Here is a 21352-nt window from a genome sequence, read left to right as displayed (position 1 = left end):
TTTTTGCTATCCTGAGTTTTTTGTTATTCTAAACGAATTTGCAAATTGGTCTTTTCATCTCTATAAAGAATTGAGTAGGAATTTTGATGGGGATTGCATTGAATCTGTAGATTGCTTTTGGCAAAATGGCCGTTTTTACTATATTTATAATCCTGCCAGTCCATGAGCATGGGAGATCTTTCCATCTTCTGAGATCTTCCTCAATTTCTTTCTTCAGAGACTTGAAGTTCTTGTCATACAGATCGTTCACTTGCTTGGTTAAAGTCACACCTAGATATTTTATATTATTTGGGACTATTGTGTAGGGTGTCATTTTCCTAATTTCTTTCTCATCCTGTTTATCCTTTGAGTAGAGGAAGGCTACTGATTTGTTTGAGTTAATTTTATACCGCGGCACTTTGCTGAAGTTGTTTATCAGGTTAAGTAGTTCTCTGGTGGAACTTTTGGGGTCACTTAAGTATACTATCATATCATCTGCAAATAGTGATATTTTGATTTCATCCATTCCAATTTGTATCCCTTTGAACTCCTTTCATTTTCTGATTGCTCTGGCCAGGATTTGGAGTACTAGATTGAATAAGTAGGGAGAGAGTGGGCAGTCTTGTCTAGTCCCTGATTTTAGTGAGATTGCTTCAAGTTTCTCTCTATTTAGTTTGAAGTTAGCTACTGGTTTGCTCTATATTGCTTATACTAGGTTTAGATATGGGCCTTAAATTCCTGATCTTTCGAGGATGTTTATCATGAAGGGGTGCTGAATTTTGTCAAATGCTTTCTCAGCATCTAATGAAATGTTTGCTTCCAGGAACTAAGCCACTACTGAAAGACTACACATGGATTGACCCAGGACTACAACTGCATATGTAGCAGAGAATAACCTTCGTGGGGCAACAGTGGAAGGGGAAGCTTTGGTTCTGCCAAGGTTGGACGCCCAGTGCTCAGGAATGTCGGGGTGGGAGTACTGAGGGTGTATGGGGGAACACACATATGGAGAAGGGGGTGGGGATGGGGGCTTATGGACAGTAAACCGGGAAAAGGAATACCATTTGAAATGTAAGTAAAGAGATTTATCTAATAAAAATTTTTAAAAAGTATTGACTTGACAATGGGGTTTAGACATAGTATTATGCACATGCTAAGCAAGTATTCTAAAACTCTGCAACATTTCTAAACTTATCCCTGTGTTCTCTGAAAACCCTATGGTTTAGAAGGTTTATATTAAAAGGAAGATTTGATGTTCATAAATTGAAATATTGATTATATATCCTATATAACAGCAAAAGCCAGAATCAAAGAAAACTGGATTATTGTTAGTCCCTTTTATATTCTATGGCTAGTGAGTAAGCTGGTTGACTATTCCAAGTAATACAAAATATATGATGTAATATTTGCCTAATACATTTCTTCTTGAATGTTGTCTATGAAAATTAAACTTAAAATATATAGTTTGTGTAAAATATAGTCACATTGCAATTTTAGAAACTATAATTGCCTAAGCAATTATACAGGATCTTTATTGCCTTTCTCTTTCTGCCAAAGAGCCTTTGCATTCCACTGGTCTGGAATTTTATGAAAACCACGATAACCTACTTGAACTTTAAGAATATGACACGCAGTAAGAAGCCACGAGAATGACTAAGGTTCCACTTAGATTCTCAAGCTTATGTTCCCTAAGCCCATAAAGTGTACTTTGAACACTGCTATTTTATGTTGTTTTCAAAGTACTAAAATCATCCAAGTAACATCAGTTGTAGTGTCAGGTAAAACAAGGCACACATATCTAACTTCAAGGGCCTGTAACTTGGTGTTTTCCTTTAAAGATTATGAGAAAATATGTTTCTATGATTCTGTGAGTGTGTGTGTAAGCAGTCACACATGTGCTTGTGTGCACACACATGTCACCTGTCAAGTATAGTATATGTAGTAGATATAATTCTCTTGAGTCAGTAGAAAAATGTATGTGACCCGGATCACAGAGCAAGAAAATACAGGAATAAGTACTAGACCGTACTATTTCTAACTATTGACATATTGTCTTTCACTCAGTTCTCTAGACATAACAATGACAGTTGTTTACAGAAGACTTTTTATGTGTCAAGCATGAATCTCTTTAGATTCTATGTAATTTAGTCAAATTTATTCTCCTGTTTTTTACATCGACAGAGAGAACAGATTATTATCATCTTCATTTAGCTAACAAAGAACCAATAGCTTGGATACAAACAAGCATTTTTATTCAAGGTCACTTCTGCTGCCACCAAGTGGCCAAACTTGTATCCATGGTCATTTACTTACCCTGACTGTCATTTTGCCTCTTCAGAATAACAAATGTATATTTGGCAGTTGTTATTTCTGAAGCTTCCCGTCAAGAGAACCTTAATTGAATGCAAAAGCTGTTTGGCAGAGAGAGCGAGGCAATGAAGACCCTGTATAACTGTTAAATTATTTATAGTTTCTAAGTAATGTGACCATATTTTACATAAGCCATACATTTTCAGATTTTCACATTAAATACTCAGTAAGAAATTTATTATGCAAGTTTTTTTACCTTTACATACCACATAAAGTAATTTATATCATGCATATAGTATTCTCTGTGTGTATATATGTACACATACTATTATATTAAAGCAGAAAATCCATTTCAGAAAATACATATCATACATATATTTCACATATAAAGAAAACCATGGGTGCACACACATATATGCTAAAGAATTTTATTTTATGTGCATAGGAGGTTATTTTTTCTTCAGGAAAATGGCAATTATTCTAAAATTTTCATCCAATTTAGACTGCCCAGATAACCTTGGGCATGGTGTCATAAAGATATTACCGAAACAAACATATGTGTGGCAAGGGGATCATTACTTCTAGGCGTATATAGCAATACTGTCTCAAAAGACAAAATTAAACCAAAAAGATACTCAAGCATTTCTAAGTTTACCTTACACAATGATCACAGTGTTTCTACTTGTTTCTTCTTCCTCTCTGTTTCCCATCCATTTTTTGTCTTTTTCTGTTTTTCCATATAAAAATTTATTTGGTTGCCAAACACAAACATAACCTTTGGGAATGGCATGATCTAGATAAGACAAAAATATACAAGATAGAATTGTTTCTTGTGCCTTCATGTTTTTATTATTGTTTGCCTCCTTCCATTCTTCCATATAAAAATTTAATTTGGCTGCTAAATACAAAAATGACCTTGGGGAATAGGCATGGCCTAGGCAACACAGTATTACAGAATATAAAATCTGTCATATAAAAACCAATGATGTGTCACAGATTATAGATAATGAATAATTTATATAATTTGCATGGCTTACAAAATACTCTAAGAGATACTGGAACTCAATACCAAATAAAGCCAAATACATGGAAAAAACAGAATCAAGTGAAATGATTGGCAAATTTTAGAGAAATCAATAGATTAATATTATTTCCTCCTTACTTCCTAGCAAACCAGCTCTCTCACACAATTATCAACCATAGACTGTTTTCCAGTACTTTTTAAAATACTTTAAAGCCTTCTTTTCCTTTACCTCTATGAAACCCTTTGTCTAGAGAAGTCTCTCATATTTCCATTCAAACCATCTGCCTAATCTTTTGCTATCATATCCAATATAAGGGTCATACAAACTCTGTTCAGCTTAGCTTGCTTCTAGACTACTCTTCCATTGAATATTGTACACACTGTACCACACTGGTTGTTATATAAGGTTTGTTGTAGAAGGAGGTTTACAGTACCTTTATGCATATTCCATGCTATTTGTGGTCTCAGTGTCAGAGTTATAGAATCACTAAAAATGCTCAGAATATAATTCATAAATGAACTATTACATAAATATTTATGATGTTGGCCTATATCATTTTTGTATTGGCATAATAAAGGTTTTAAATAATGAGTTATTGTGAACCATAATTGCCCTATAGTTTAACCTTGAGAAAAATAATCACACACACACACACACACACACACACACACACACACACAAATTGCTAAGAGTGAAAGTAGCCCCACTTAAAAGGAACTCTACACCTCATAAGTAAAGAACTGAAGCATAAATATGCTTAAAATTGCAGTAAAATTTTAAAAAGTTTCTTTTATTCCACATTATAGCCAACACCATAGGACCACATGGCAACTAATGGCTGCTCTCTGAGCTTGGCAACAATCTCTCTACCCATCTAGTTCCCAAGTCAGGTTGCCACCATGCCAGACATACACATCCCAATTCTGTAGTGGGTTAGTGTGTCCAGCCACCACACACACCCTTGAACTCAATTAAATTGACACACAAAAGAACATACAACACAATAACTTCTGATCCAGTTGATAAGATACAATTTCTCACCTAGATAAGATATAGTTTGTCCATCTAGACACACAAAATCTTGTACATATCCATCCGTTAAGAATATTTATAAAAACCTGTAAATATGCAGAGAGAAATCTTAACATCTGCCTCCATATTCTCTTGGCTGCTCTCGCCTCTCCTCCAGTGCCCTCCTTCTCTAAACTTTTCTCTTGCCTACCTTCCTTCTCATCCAATGACAGGCCTCGTTCTATCCTGTACCTGCCTTCCCCTGCATAATGATATCAACCTACATAAATATGCCCAGAAGGATCAATGAAATATTCATACAAACATCTAAGTCTACTACAAGTACACTGTGATTGCAGGCTGCTGGGAGAAACATGAATAAAATATTAAGTTGAGGATATTTTAGGTAGGTGGCTGGGTTCGAAGTGTAGATGATTGAGTTTTTTTAAAGAATATTCAGATTATATACTCATAAATATCAGATATAAATAATTCACTTCCCAATGAGACTGAAACCCTAAATGACAGTTGCTTATATGACAAAGAAATTTTGCTTAATGTTCAATGTATTTATTAAAAAAAAATAAAAACTAAGGAAGTTAATAATTTTTTAATTGGCATATTCAGTAAATGAAAATGTTTTTTGTTTGTTGTTTGTTTTGTTATTTTGTTTTTGCAATGTGTCCACCAATTTATGGAGTATGAGAAAGCACAAAAAGGTTTTACAGTTTCAAGGTCAATCAGAATGAAAGGGTGTGTCAGTTTTCACAATAAAACAGGGTGCAATGGGTTCCTGAAAATCCTCCTAGAGTCCACTTAAGCTCATCACTCCTGAATGGCAGAATCTGGCAATGATTTCTTATTTACCATGTGAATGAACCAGAGCCACCAGATGTAAGAACAGAAGATGTTTAAGTTCTGTGGGAAGGTTGTCACCATTTCTACCATTATGAGGAGACTATTAGAGAAGACAGAAATAGAGTGCTGCCATCCTTTGCATGATATGCTAAGTTCAGAAGGGTGAAGAAATAGAACAGAATTAGAAAATGGCAGAACTGGAGCTAAAACTCACAAGTTTTAATTCTAATTCCAGTGTTTTTTTCATACACTGTCCACCTAAAATAAAGTACTACAAAATTTCCTACAAAATGCACCCTAAAATAAGGGGCTACATTTACCCATCTTTAGATTACAAGGAAAAAAGTTTGGCTCTATGTTTTAATATCAGGTCTTTCTTTCCTTCCTGTTTACAGAAGGAACACTACTGTCCATAGTCTCCTATTGCCATCTAGTGTCTTCATCAGGTAATACAAAATATATGAAGTAATACTTTTTTATTGGATATTTTACTATTTACATTTCAAATGTTATTCCCTTTCCTGGTTTCCTGTCCATAAGCCCTCTAACCCCTCCCCCTCCCCTTATTCCATAAGGGTTTTCCTCTCCTCATCCATCCCCCCTCCCCACCCACCTCCCCCATTTTCTTACACTGGGGGTCCAACCTTGGCAGGACCAAAGGCTTCTCCTTCTATTGGTGCCCAACAAGGCCATCCTCTGCTACATATAAAGTTTAAGCCTTGGGTCAGTCCACGTAAAGTCTTTGGATAGTGGTTTAGTCCCTGGTAGCTCTGGTTTGTTGGCATTGTTGTTCTTATGGGGTTGCAAGCACCTTCATCCTTTTCAATTCTTTCTCTAATTCCTCCAACGGGGGTCCCATTCTCAGTTCAGTGGTTTGCTGATAGCATTCGCCTCTGTATTTGACATACTCTGGCTGTGTCTCTCAGGAGAGATCTATATCTGGTTCCTGTCAGCATGTGCTTCTTAGCTTCATCAATCTTATCTAGTTTTGGTGGCTGTATATATATATATATATATATATATATATATATATATATATATATATATATATATATATGAGCCACATGTGGGGCAGGCTCTGAGTGGCCATTCCTCAGTCTTTACTCCAAACTTTGCCTGAAGTAATACATTCTTATACACTTGTATATGTGAAAATTTCTGCACCAAAATTAATGTAGAACAGGAAGGGGATTTAATAATATTTTAATATATATTACATACAACATGCAAGATATTGTTTGATAGTAATTTCCTTTATTTTAATAACCTTTGAATAATTGGCACTCTGAGCTTTAATCACAGTATCAAGTCAACAAAGATTTATGAGAGTCTACCATGTGATAGAAAAAGTTATAGCCACAGGAGAACTATGGTACCTTTATTCAGAATTTCACGGTATGCCTGGGAAAATGCATTTATTAGAAGAAACTTTAAAACTACATTATCAGGATGACAATTAAAATATGTGAAAAATATGCTTAGGAAGAGATGCTAGCTGGTTAAGAAGTCAGCTAGGTTACTGAGAAGACAAAACCTTGTAAATACAGGCTAAGGGAGCCACTGGGCATAAATCTGAATGAAAGGGAAAACAAAAATGAGAAATATTTTTGACCTATAGGGCGGTAATGGGGGGAGGATGGGGAGGGGAACACTCATGTAGAAGGGGAGGGGGAGGGGTTAGGGGGATGTTGGCTTGGAAACCGGGAAAGGGAATAACAATAGAAATGTAAATAAGAAATACTCAAGTTAATAAAGAAAAAAAGAAAAAAATGAAAAAAATGCCTCTCCTATCTATTTTTATCGATTATTTTATTTACATTTTAAATGTTTTCCCCTTCCCAGTTTTCTATCTGCAAACTCTCCACCCCATTCCCCTTCCCCTTTGCACCCCACCCACACACTCCTGCTTCACTGCCCTAGCATCCCCCAATACTGGGCATCACGCCTCCAAAGGACGAAGGGCCTCTCCTGCCACTGGTTCCACATAAGACATCCACTGCTACGTATGAAGCTGAAGCCACGGGTCCCTCCATATGTATAGTTTTTGGTTGGTGGTTTAGTCCTTGGAAATTCAGGTTTTCCTGTTGGCTAATATTGTTGTTCTTCATATAGGGTTGCAATTCTCTTCAGCTCCTTTAGTCCTCCCCCTAACTCTTTCATTGGGGTGTTCAGGCTCAGTGCAATGATTGGATGTGTCTGCATCTCTATTGGTCACGTTCTGGCAGAGTCTCTCAGGGACAGCTACACTAGGCTCCTATCAGTAAGCCCTTCTTGGCATCAGTACTAGTGTCAGGGTTTGGTGTCTGGGATAGAATCCTAGGTGGGACAGGTCCTGGGTGGCCTTTTCTTCCATCTCTGGTGCTTGATTTTTGTTCCTGAATTTCTTTTAGAGAGGAACAATTCTGGGTAAAACATTCTGAGATGGATGGGTGGCCCTGTCCCTTAAATGGAGGTGATCTAAACTGGAGGAGAGAGGTTCTATCTTCACTTTGTTGGCTATTTCAGCTAATGTCATCCCTGAAGAGTCCTGGGACCTTTTGATACCCTGCCATCTGGGACTTTCGAGAGGCTACCCCAAGTTCCCCATACCCCACTGCTACATATTTCTATTTAATTATTTGTACCATTATACCTCTTTCCTGTCTCTTCCCATAACAGATCCTGGCCCACCTTTTTCCTTGTCTCTCCTGTCTCCCTCCCAAGTACACCCCTCCCTCTACCTCCTGTAACAATTTTGTTCACCCTGGAAAGTACTATTAAAGCATCCATACTTTGGTCTACTTTCTTCTTAAGCTTAATATTGTCTGTGAGTTCTATAATGTGTATTCTGAGCTTTTGGGTCAATATCCATTTTTCTGTGAGTATATAACATATGAGTTCTTTTGTGTCTGGGTCACCTCACTCAGGATGATAATTTCTATTTCCATCAATTTGCCTGTGTTTATCATGAATTCATTGTTTTTAATAGCCAAATAGTATGTCATTGTGTAAATGTACCACACCTTCTGCATCCATTTTTCTTTGAGGGACACCAGTGTTGTTTCCAGCTGCTATAAATAAGTTGCTATAAACATAGTGGAGCATGTGTCCTTGTTATACGCTTGAGTATCTTTTGGGTATGTGTCCAGGAATGGTATTGTTGTTTTAGAATTATAATAAATTCTGTCTTTTACCCCCACTAGGTCCTGTACCGTGGTGGCCCATTGTCTCTAGCTGCCGCACACTCTCTTAAACTTAAATCACTACAGTAAAGAACACACAACACAATAACCTCTGATCTAATTGATAAGATATAATTGCCCATCTAAACATAAAGCACCTTCAACACATCCATCCCTTAAGAACATTCATAACAACCTGTAAAGGTACAGAGTAGAATCTTTTTTTTTCCTTACCTCAGCTTTTCTAGTGCTGGGATTACAAATGTGGATCACCAAGTCTGACCCTAAACATAGTTTTAATTTTTTTATTAACTTGAGTATTTCATATATCTTAACATCCATCTCTATGTTCTCTCGGCGGCTTCTTCTCCCAGTTTCCTCCAGTCTCCTTCAAACTTTTCTCCCGCCCATCTTTTCTTCTCATCCAATGACAGGCTTTGTTCTATCTTGTACCTGCTTTTACCTGCATAATGACATCATCCCACATGGTATAACTGTGTTTTCAGGTAGTAATATTTCCAATTTTCTGAGGAACTGACAGACTAGTTTCCAAAGTGACTGTACTAACTTGCAATCCCACCAGCAATAAAGGAATGTTTCTCTTTTTCCACATCCTTCCCAAGATTTGCTATCATCTGGGTTTTTGATCTTAGTCATTCCGATAGATATGAGGCAGAATTTCAGGGTCATTTTGATTTGCAATTCTCTGCATTTCTTTTTCCACATATATATATATATATATATATATATATATATATATACATATATATTTACATTTCAAACATTATCCCCTTTTCCAGTTTCCTGTCCATGAACAACTTAGCTCATCCTGCCTTACCCTGCTTCTATGAGTCTTCCCCTATCCACCCACCAACTTCTTCCTGCCTCTCCACCCTGACATTCGCCAACAATAGGACATCAAGCCTTTGCAGGATCAAGGGCTTTTCCTCCCACTGATACCCAGCAAGGCCAACCTATGCTACATATGCAGCTGGAGCCATGGGTCTGTCCATGTGTACACTTTGCGTAGTGGCTTAGTTCCTGGGAGCTCTGGTGGTTGGTATCGTTGTTCTTTTGGAGTTGCAAACCCTGTCAGCTCCTTCAATCCTTTCTCTAATGCCTTCATTGGGGATCCCGTTCTCAGTTCAGTGGTTGACTGCGAATATCTGCCTCTGTATTTGTCATGCTCTGGCGGAGTCTCTCAGGAGATAGCTATATCAGGCTCCTGTCAGATTGCAGTTCTTGGCATCAACAGTATTGTCTGGGTTTAGTGAATCAATGTTTATGGGCTCCATCCCTAGGTGGGGTGGTCTGTGGATGACTTTTCTTCAGTCTTTGCTCCAAACTTTGCCTCTGTATTTCCTCCTATGAATATTTTTGTTCTCCCCTTTAAGAAGGACTGCTGAAGCATCTGCATTTTGGTCATCCTTCTTGAGCATCATGTGATCTGTGGATTGTATCTTGGGTAATTCATGCTTCTGGGCTAATATCCACTTTTCAGTGAGTGCATGCCATGTGTGTCTTTTTGTGATTAGGGTACCTCACTCAGGATGATATTTTCTAGTTCCACCCATATGAATTTCATGAAGTCATTGTTTTTAGTAGTCGAGTAGTACTCCATTGTGTACATGTAACACATTTTTATATCCATCCCTCTATTGAGGGACATCTGTGTTCTTTCCAGCTTCTGGCTATTATAAATAAGGCTGGTATGAACATAGTAGAGCATGTGTTCTTGTTAGAATCTTTTGCATGTATGCCAGGAATGCTATAGCTGGGTCCTAAGGTAGTATTATGACCAATTTTCTGAGGAACCTCCAGACTGATTTTCAGAGTGGTTGTACCAGCTTGCAGTGTGACCAACAATGGAGGAGTGTTCCTCTTTCTCCACAGCCTGGCCAGCATCTGTTGTCACCTGAGTTTTTTATTTTAGCCATTCTAACTGGTATGAGGTAGAATTTCAGGGTTGTATTGATTTGCTTTTCCCTGATGACTAAGGATGTTGAACATTTCTTTAGGTGCTTCTTAGCCATTTGATATTTTCCGGTTGAGAATTCTTTGTTTAGCTCTGTAACTCAATTTTAAATAGGGTTATTTGATTCTCTGGAGTCTAACTTCTTGATTTATTTGTGTATATCAGATAGTAATCCTCTGTCAGGTGTATGATTCATAAAGATCTTTTTCCAATCTGTTGCTTGCTGTTTTGTCCAAATGACAGTGTCCTTTGCCTTACAGAAGCTTTGTAATTTTATGAAGTCCCATTTGTCAATTCTTGATATTAGAGCATAAACCATTGGTGTTCTGTTCAGGAAAATTTCCCCAGTGCCCATGTGTTTGAGTCTCTTCCCCATATTTGCATCTATTAGTTTGAGTGTATCTGGTTTGATGTGGAGGTTCTTGATTCAGTTGGACTTGAGCTTGTATAGGGCAGTAAGAATGGATCGATTTGCATTCTTCTACATAGTGACTGCCAGTTGAACCAACACCATTTGTTGAAAATGCTATCATCGCTTCTCGGCCTTTTGGCTAAGATCAAGTGTAGAAAATGCTATCTTTTTCTACTAGATGGTTTTAGTTCCTTTGCCAAAGATCAAGTGACCATAAGTGTGTGGGTTGAATTCTGGGTCATCAAATCTATTCCATTGCTCTGCAATATAGTTTGAAGTTAGGGATGCTGATTCCTCAGAAGTTCTTTTATCATTGAAGATAGTTTTCGCTATCCTGTGAATTTTGTTATTCTAAATGAATTTGCAAGTTGCTTTTTCTAACTCTATGAAGAATTGAATTGGAATTTTGATGGGAATTGCATTGAATCTCAACACTGCATTTGGCAAGATGGCCATTTTCACAATATTAGTCCTGCCAATCCATGAACATGTGAGATCTATCCACCTTCTTAGACCTTCTTCAATTTCGTTCTTCAGAAACTTGAAGTTCTTGTCATACAGATCTTTTACTTGCTTCAGTAGAGTGACACAGAGGTATTTTATATTATTGGTGACTATTGTGAAGGGTGTCATTCCCCCAATTTCTTTCTTAGCCTGTTTGTCCTTTGAGTAGTGGAAGGCTTTCTTTATGCGCTACTTGGCTCTTCAAGATTCCTCACTTGAAAATTCTTTGTTTAGCTCCATAACCCATTTTTAATAGGGTTATTTGATTCTGTAGGGTCTAATTTCTGGAGCCCTTTGTGTATTTTGGATATTAGCCTTCTATCAGATATAGGATTGTTAAAGATCTTTTCCCAATCTGTGGGTTGCTGTTTTGTCCTATTGGGAATGTCCCTTGCCTTAAATAAGCTTTTCAATTTTTTTAGATCCCATTTGTAAATTGTTGATCTTAGATTCCGAGCCATTGCAAGTTCTGTTCAGGAAAATTTCCACTCTGCTGAAGTGCCTTCCCTGCTTTTTTCTTCCATTAGATTCAGTGTATCAAGTTTTATGTGGCGGTCCTTAATCCACTTGGACTTGAATTTTGTACAAGGAGATAAGAATGGTTTAATTTGCATTCTTCTACATACATGTCAACTGCCAATTTGTTGAAAATGCTGTCTTTCCCCCAACCCTGGTGGTTTTAGCTATGTTTTTTTGTCAAAGATCAGGTGACCATAGGGGTGTGTGTGTGTGTGTGTGTGTGTGTGTGTGTGTGTGTGTGTGTGTGTGTGTGTGTTTGCTTTTGGGTCTTCAGTTCTACTGCATTTATCTACCTGTCTTGTCTCTGTACCAGTATCATGAGGTTTTTATCTCTATTGCTCTAAAGTATAGATTGAGGATTGAAGTCAAGAATGGTGATTTCCCCAGAAGTTCCTTTATTGTTGAGAATTATTTTTGCTATCCTGTGTTATTTGTTATTCCCTATGAGTTTGAGAATTTCTCTTTCTATCTTTGTGAAGTGATGTGTTGGAATTTTGATGGGAATTGCATTGAATCTGTAGATTGCTTTTGGTAAGATGATCATTTTTTCTATGTTAAACCTACCAATCAATGAGGATGGGAGACCTTTTCATCTTCTGAGGTCTTCTCTCTCTCTCTCTCTCTCTCTCTCTCTCTCTGTATCTCTCTCTCTGTCTCTCTCTGTCTCTGTATCTCTCTCTTTTCTTGAGAGACTTGACATTCTTGTCATAAAGATCCTTCACTTACTTGGTTAGAGTCACACCAACATATTTTATTATAAAATTTGTGACTATGGTGAAGACACTTTTTCCATTAATATCTTTTACACAGGAGAAGGATAAAATTTTTATGAGTTAATTTTATATCCAGGCACTTCATTGATGTTGTTTATCAACTGAAGTTCTCTGGTGGAATTTTGGGGGTCCTTTTTGTATACGATCATATCCCCCTCAAATAGTGATATCTTGACTCCTTACTTTCCAGTTTGTATCTATTTTATTTTTAGGTATATGCCTTGCATTTCTGATGTTTCCAAGACTTTTTACCATGAAAGGCTGTTATATTTTGTCAAAGGCTTTTCAGAATATAGTGACAGATTATGTTTTCTTTAAATTCGGTGTTATTTTTTTTTTTACATTTCAAGTGTTAGCCCCTTCTCCAGTTTCCACTCCAGAAACCCTCTATCCATTCCTCCCTCTCCCTGCTTCTATGAGGGTGCTCCCACACCCACATATGCACTCCTGCCTCCCTGCTCTCTTTCATTTGATTTGCTAGAATTTTATTAAATATTTTTTATTAAATATCATTTTTCATAAGGGAACATGGTCTGAAGTTCCCTTTTGGCAGATTCTTGTGGTTTAGGTATCAGCATAGAAGTGGCTTCATAGAATTAATTAGGTAGTGTTCCTACTGTTTCTATTTTGTTTATCTGATCATGATTTAATTTTGTTATCTTATATCTGTCTAGAAAATCATCAATTTCCTCTAGATTGTCCAGTTTTGGTAACTAATGCATTTTTAGTAGAATCTGAAAATTTTTAAAATTTTCTCCCTTTCCTGTTCTTATGTCTCTCTTTTCATTTCTGATTTAGCTAATTTGGATACTGTTTCTGTACCCTCTACAGCTAAGGAAGAATCAACTTCTACTTCTGTTGATTCTTTTTTTTTCCCCTCCATCTTTATTGACTTGGGTATTTCTTATTTACATATCAATTGCTATTCCTATGGAAATTTAGTTAAATTGCTAGAAGGTAGGGGAATTGATTATTGCCCCGGAAAAGGTACAAAAGGGCAATCTTGTAAATTATTTAGGAGCAAAAGTAAGTCTTTATACCATTATCCCCCAGAAGGTTGAATTGAGGAAAGATAATCTTAAGACTCTTAATGATTTTCAAAAATTACTAGGAGATATTAATTGGGTCAGATGTTATTTAAAATTACCAAATTATGAATTAAAACCATTGTATAATACTTTGGTTGGAGATTCGGCCTTGGATTCTCCTAGACAATTGACTGATGAAGCAAGGGAAGCTTTAAAGAAGGTTGAAAAAAGATTACAAAGCTCCAGTTTACATTGATGGAAGGAGGGTACAGACATTGTGCTATGCATTCTAGTCACCTACATGCAGCTCACAGGATTGTTGTGGCAAGATGGCCCTCTGCTTTGGGTTTATCCCAGAGCTTCTCCAGCTAGATCAGTAGAGTATTATCCTACAGCCTTTGCAGGATTAGCCCTGAATGGGATCCAACAGTGCATACAATTTTTTGGTGTTTCCACAACCTCGACCATAGTGCCCTATAAAGGTCAGCAGATAAAGATCTTATGTGGTACTGTGGATGATTGGGCTATATTACGCTGTGGATTCCATGGAGAGATAGATAATCATTATACAAAACACCCTTTGCTATCCTTCTTTAAGGAACATCCCGTGATCTTTCCTAAGGTTACCTCCAGTGTTCCTATACAGGGGGCGCCAAACATTTTTACAGATGGATCCAAAAATGGCTGTGGAGCCTATATGGTTGACCATCAAGAGCCAATTTTGTGTCAATATTAACCTGGCTCTCCACAAGTAATTGAACTCAAAATTGTGCTGGAAGTGTTTAAAAATTGTTCTTTTGCCTTTAATTTGCTCTCTGATTCATCATATGTTGTTAATGCAGTTAAGATATTAGAAGTGGCTGGCCCTATTAAAATTAGCAGTACGGTATGCTAGCTGCTGAGGGAACTTCAGGAATTGATCTGGAAAAGAGGTCACAAGTTTTTGTCCAACATATTAGAGCTCATACAGGTTTGCCTGATCCTCTCAGTGAGGGAAATGATCTTGTGGATAGATGTACCCGAATGGAGTTTATCTTCTTAAGCTCATCATTGGATCAAGCCCGACAGTTTCATCAACAATTTCATGTGCCTACTAAAACCTTACAGCAGAAGTTTCATCTGTCTTGAGCAGATGCTCGACAGATAGTTTTAGGATGTCAACAGTGTATCACTTTCCATCACTCTCCTAGTGTAGGGGTTAATCCCAGGGGCTTACTGCCTCTAAAGTTTTGGCAAATGGATGTAACTCACACATCTGGATTTGGGACTCTAAAATACATTCATGTTTCTGTGGATACTTGTTCAGGTGTCATTCATGCTATCCCTATGCATGGAGAAAAAGCATGCAATGTTATTGGACACTGCCTAGAAGCCTGGGCTGCTTGGGGAAAGCCTCAACACTTAAAAACTGATAATGGTCCAGCATACACTGCCCAGTCTTTCAAATCCTTTTGTAAACAGATGGATGTGCAGTTGAGCCATGGCCTACCTTATAATCCCCAAGGTCAAGGTATTGTTGAGCGAGCTCATCATACATTAAAGGAATGTGTAATTAAACAAAAAGGGGGAATAGGCCATGACAGATCTCCTAAGGAACAGATATCCTTAGCCCTTTTTACTCTTAATTTTTTAATTTTGGATGATGATGGCCTTTCTGCCACTGACCGACATCAGTGTCGGGCGGGCACGTTGAAAGGTTATGTGAAATGGAAAGATGTGATCACTGGCTTATGGCATGGGCCAGATCCCGTGTTGGCATGGGCAAGAAGGTCTGTTTGTGTGTTTCCTCAGGACTGGCAAGATCCATTATGGGTCCCTGAAAGACTGATCAGGAGGTGCAACAAGAATGAAGATCCTGCTGTTGCTGACACTTCTTGGTGTGACCCAAATGCTGGTCCAAATGGAGCCCCGGTGGGGGATACTATCGGTGTTCCTGAGACTCATGCCGATACATCATGACCTTTAATCCCACTCCTCTAATTTGTCCAAACATTTGTCAAGTTATGTTTTAGGTAATTGGATGGGAGAATTCGATTTCTTAATGGATCAGCTACGTGTAGCCATCGTAACCATGAACTCCACACGTGTGGATGCTAGAGTGGCTATGGGATTGTCATTTTGGATTGCTGCTACTATGAATCATCTGAGGGAGTGGGCAGGTATGGGAGCCCTAGCTGGACTCTTGCTGCTAGTTTCCCTAGTGAGCCTGTGGTGTCTCTGTAGAATGAGGTTTGTTCAGAGGTGGCACGTGGCTATGGTGGTACAGGCATTTGCAGCCATTGAAGCAGGACAGTCCCCTCAAGCCTGGCTTATGGTCATTCAGAAGACCTAGTTGCACCTCGCCCCTGAGTATGTGTGAATGACCCTGCCCAGTGACTAGCAACTTCCCTTCTACCTAAGGCATGGAACCTTGTGGGCGACAAGGTGTCCTGAGACGGGTTTAATGAAGGGATGATCCTAAGACGGGGGGCGGGGGTTGCCACACTCAGCGGTGCCTTTGCCTGCTTGATTAATTAAACAAAAAGGGGGAACTGTAGGGAGCTGTGACATACTGCGCCTCAAAGATGGCGCTGGTTTCCACCTTCCACCCTCCCAACGGTGAGCGCTCCTTGTAGTAAACAAGTCCTTATTTGGCTATGCCTGCCTTGCCTGCTAGCTTCTGCATAGTGACAGCCTATCTGCAAGACCCACGTGGCTTGCTAGGATTGGCCAGCACTAGCTATTTAAGTGTGCTGCGGGGGTTCCCCGGGGTCAGAAGATTGTATCAAGGTTCCTGAGTAAAACTGCTTGAAGAAGATCTCCTCTGGTCGTGTCTTCCTTGTTGGTCGAGGTTGGGCATGGCAGAAAAGTTGTTTTCCAGTCTCTCACTCTGAGGCACTGTCTGTCTTTTTCTCTTAGGTGTGTTTCCTGTAGGCATCTGAATGCAGGGTCCTCATTGCGTATCCAGTTTGTTAATCTGTGTCTTTTGATTGGGGAATTGAGTCCATTGATATTGAGAGATATTAAGGAATAGGGATTGTTGCTTCCTGTTACATTCATTTTGGATGTGAGCTTATGTTTGTGTGCTTGTTTTATCTTTGTTTTGTTGCAAGACAATTAGTTTCTTGCTTATTCTAGGGTGTAGGTTGCTTCCTTATGTTGGGCTTTATCATTTATTATCCTTTGTAGGGCAGGATTTGTAGAAAGATATTGTGTAAATTTGGTTTTGTCGTGGAATATCTTGGTTTCTTCATCTATGTTAATTGAGAGTTTTGCTGGATACAGTAACCTGGGGTGGCATTTGTGTTCTCTTAGGGTCTGTATGACATCTTTCCAGGATCTCCTGGCTTTCATAGTCTCTGGTGACAAGTCTGGTGTAATTCTGATAGGTCTTCCTTTATATGTTACTTGACCTTTTTCCCTTACTGCTTTTAATATTCTTTCTTTGTTTTGTGCATTTGGTGTTTAGACTATTATGTGTCAGAAGGAGTTTCTTTTCTGATCCAATATTTTTGGAGTTCTGTAGGCTTCTTTTATATTTATGGGCATCTCTTTCTTTAGGTTATGGAGGTTTTTTTCTATGATTTTGTTGAAGATAATTACTGTTCCTTTGAGCTGGGAGTCTTCACTCTCTTCCATACCTATTATCCTTAGGTTTGATCTTCTCATTTTGTACTGAATTTCCTGTATATTTTGGAGTAGTAGCTTTTTTCGCTTTACATTATCTTTAATAGTTGTGTTGATAATTTCTATGGAGTCTTCTGCTCCTGAGATTCTCTCTTCTCTCTCTTGTATTCTATTGGTTATGCTTGTATATACGGCTCCTTGTCTCTTCCTTTGGTTTTCTATATCCAGGGTTGTTTCCCTGTGTTCTTTCTTTATTGCTTCTATTTACATATTTAATTCCTTCACCTGTTTGATTGTGTTTTCACGTAATTCTTTAGGGATTTTTGTGATTCCTCTCTATAGGCTTCTACTTGTTTATTTATATTTTCCTCTGTTTCGCTAAGGGAGTTCTTTATGTCTTTCTTGAAGTCCCCCATCATCAGGACCAAATATGATTTAAAATCTAGATCTTGCTTTTCTGGTGTGTTTTGATATTCAATGTTTGCTTTGTTGGGAGAATTGGGCTCCAGTGATGTCATGTAATCTTGGTTTCAGTTGCTTGGATTCCTGTGCTTGTCTCTTGCCATCAGGTTATCTCTGGTGTTACCTTGTTCTGCTATTTCTGACAGTGGCTACACCGTCTTACAGGCCTGTGTGTCAGGAGTGCTGTAGACCTCTTTTCCTGTTTTCTTTCAGCCAATTTCAGGCTTGTAGTCTTTCCTGTCTGTTTGTCTTCAGCTGTTCCTGTGGTCTTGTGTCCTGAGTCTACCAGGTAGGTCACTTGGAGCAGAAATTTGGTCTTACTTCTGGTCTCAGGCCTGAAGTAATTACTTGGGGTCTATGTTTCAGCTCTCTGTGAGGACAGCAACCAGAAGGGCCTGCCCCACCTTTTCTTGGGTCTCTGTGCACAGGGGGTCCAGATAGCACTTGGTGTTTTCCACTCGTGTCAGAATTTTGGGCAGAGTGCAGTCTCTTCTGGCTTCCCATGCATGTCTGACCTACTGAAGGTTTAACTCTCCCTCCCACGGGTTTTGGGTGCAGGGAGCTGTTAACCAGGTCCCTTCAGATCTGGGTGGTATCTGGACCACAGGGAACCTGCCCCTTGAGCACCCCTATCTTCCTGTTCCCAGAGGCCCTATACAGTTTCCTCTTGGGCCAGGGATGTGGGCAAGGGTGGGCTGTATTGGTGGTCTCTCCCACGCTACAGTCTCAGGAGTGCCCACCTGTATGGTTGGTGAGCTCTCTCACCCACAGGATTTGGGAGCAGGGAGCTGTGGGCCGGGAACAGCGAGGTTTGGGCTCCAGCTAAAAATCGGAAGAGTCCGGTCCTGGAGGGATTTTGCCTCTGTGTGTCCTGAGTCCACCAGGCAGGTCACTTGGAGCAGAAAGGTTGGTCTTACCTCTGGTCCCATGCCTGAAGTTGCTCCTGGGTCCTTTGTTTTGGCTCTCCGTGAGGGCAGCAACCAGAAGGGACTGCTCTGTCTTTTCTTGGGTCCCTGTGCACAGGGGTCCCAGATGGCATTAGGTGTTTTTTTCTAGAGTCAGAAATGTGGGTAAAGTGTAGTATCTTCTGGCTTCCCAGGCGTGTCTGCCCCTCTGAAGGTTTAGCTCTCCCTCTCATGTGATTTGGGTGCAGGGAGCTGTTGTCCCTTTAGGTCTGGGCGGTGTCTGGACTGCAGGGGACCTGCCTCTTGAGTGCTCCTGTCTTCCTGTTCCCAGAGGCCTTATACAGTGTGATGAAACTTTTACCATGTTATCATGTATCCTGAAAGATGTATAAGTGTTGAGGACAAAGAGAAGTATCACTACTGATGTGAGAACTTTTTAGACAGATCTGAACAGAATTTTTTATAACAGAACTGAAGATAATTTTTTTTAGTCAGGACATGAGAACTTTTGCTCGCAGATCCAAACTTGTAAAAAACTTAGAACTAAACGCACCACAATAGCTAAAAAGAGGGCATTGGGAGTAAGAGCATTATTATGACACCAGTGTAGGAGAAAAAACAAGATTAGAACGTTAATGCAGAGCTCAATAACATAGAAAGTATAACGCAACATAGAAAGCAAAGAGAATAATATGTAGAATGTAGAGGGAAAATAGAAAAAAAGAAGCTGCAAAGAGAGCAGAAGGAACAAGCAGGCTTTTCCTTACCATTGGAAAGAACAGGTCTTTTCTTAACAACAAACTAGAATTAGTCTTATTAAAATGGGCAAAGAGTTCTTATTACAAACTTGGGTTTAATTCATTTATCATTAAAAGGTAGAAGCTTTTTCTTTATGCAATAAGGATTAGAGCTCATTTTAAAACTTAACCCAACTGGTATAAGTAGAAATGTATAAAGATTCGTGAATGAATCTATATAGGCTTTTATGTAAAATTTTCCTTTCAAGAGGGTTGTTCTCTTATGCTGGCCTAATAGAGGTTTATTACTACAAAATTACTCCTATATTGACAAACAAGAGACATTAGGGCAAAAAAAAAGGCTCTAGCAATTAATCCTTTATTTAATCTCCTGCTGTTTTAGGATGAGGTACTAAATGCCAGAGACTATATTTCTTTCCTCAGAGAATCACAGAAGGCAGGTCAGATATATTAGCAAGGGAACTTAGATTTAGAAAAGGGAACATATAGTTATTATTTTATAACCCTAAACATCTCCAAAACAAAAATCTTACCCTCCACCAATGTCCTTTCCCCTCCCTTCCCTCAGGAGAATCAAAAACAAAGGAAACCATATACCTACATACCTTGCAATTACATACTTTGTAAGACTTGAGGAAATTAAGCTGTGACTAGACTGAAAACTATCATGTTTACCTTGACAGCAGGAGGCAGGGAGATGCATGAATGCTGCTGGGAACTTATTTCCCACATTCTTGCTTGAATAAGCCTGCGTGATAAACTGTAAATATAATAGGCAACCTTTTCCAGCTTGTATAATAGTTGGCCAGTTAACATGGATAAGATCAACACTCGTAAAATAAAATTTAAGACCCATCTACCAAAAGGGAGTTTTGGGTCTGTTCGTCTAAGGCAGAGCAAGAGCCTGTGACTATGGGAGCTACTGTGATAGTTTTGCTAGTTTATGATATGCCCGTGAAACTGCTTATATCTATACCTCAGTGGTAGTTATTTCAAGCCTCAACTCATAAAGAATGATGAAGCCCATGAAATCAAATGTTTGTTACTGGGTCATGATGGCCTATTTCTTAACCATGGACATCTAAAAATATTCCCTCCATTGCTCAGGGGAAATTGAAGAAGGGGAGGGAGAAAGTATGAGAAACAGAGGAAGGGGGTGGAGTATAATATAACAGTGTAATTTGAGATAAAACTTTCCACTCAAACAAAAAACAAATAAAAAATCTGAAATGTAAGGAGCCTTGTAGTGAAGAAGATTTGCAATGAAGAATCTGAAAATAATCACCTTTAAAATATTGATGAAAGAAAAATAGCTTAGACAATATTTTAAACTTGTTTCTTTTTTAATATTTTAAACTTAATTAATGTAACACATCTAGATTTGCATAAAGCTTTTGGCCATATTTCAACTCATCATTTTCCAAACCTCTTGGCTTTGGTTTTTGGTAACTCACTTTGTTCAAATAGTGATGTCAAACTGTGCATAGGTTTAGGGTCATTTACTAGGAGGATCCCACCCTAAACAACATACTCAGAAAGAATAAGTTTTCCTTCCACAGACATTATTTACAACATATAACTTATAATATACTGAGGGGTCCTAAAAACAGTCTTCTGACTGTATGCTAGAATTTTTACCTTTTTAATTTTGTGTAGATTTTGTTTAGTAGTCAGAACTTCAAGTCCAACATCACATTATGAAGATAGCTTTTCACAGCTTTCCTTAGTCACTCGCCCTTAATTTCTTCTGCCTCCTATATCAAGACTTTTCCTAAGCCTTGATGGTGAAGGGACTTCTTTAGCTGTTCTATGTATGTTGGATCACCTAGTCTGTTATTCTTAGTACAATAAACCATCTTATATTTCTCAATTGACTTCTGTTATCATATAAATAAGTTTTTATGACTAAGTTTTATAGAAACCTATGTCTTAGATATACACATAATTCCTGAAAGGCATATGGTACTAACACAATGTTTTATTATATGTTCTTTTTACATCCTTAACCTTGAGGATTTCTACAGCATTATGGTACAAGCCAAAAAATATCTTCATTTTAGGAGGTC

General features: G+C 38.5%; 1 non-coding gene across 1 annotated transcript; it reads left to right on the top strand.

Annotated features, from left to right (window-relative positions):
* The first annotated feature begins 10850 nt into the window (after positions 1 to 10850).
* On the top strand, positions 10851 to 11047 carry LOC120100443 (U2 spliceosomal RNA). The gene has a single exon (XR_005500196.1). It is a non-coding gene; the product is annotated as a U2 spliceosomal RNA (small nuclear RNA).
* The last annotated feature ends 10305 nt before the right edge of the window (positions 11048 to 21352 follow it).

This window comes from Rattus norvegicus, chromosome 1, assembly GCF_036323735.1.
Source record: "Rattus norvegicus strain BN/NHsdMcwi chromosome 1, GRCr8, whole genome shotgun sequence".
NCBI classification, from domain to species: domain Eukaryota; kingdom Metazoa; phylum Chordata; class Mammalia; order Rodentia; family Muridae; genus Rattus; species Rattus norvegicus.
The sequence above is the reverse complement of the archived record's forward strand: the minus strand, read 5'-3'. Positions and strand labels throughout refer to the sequence as shown.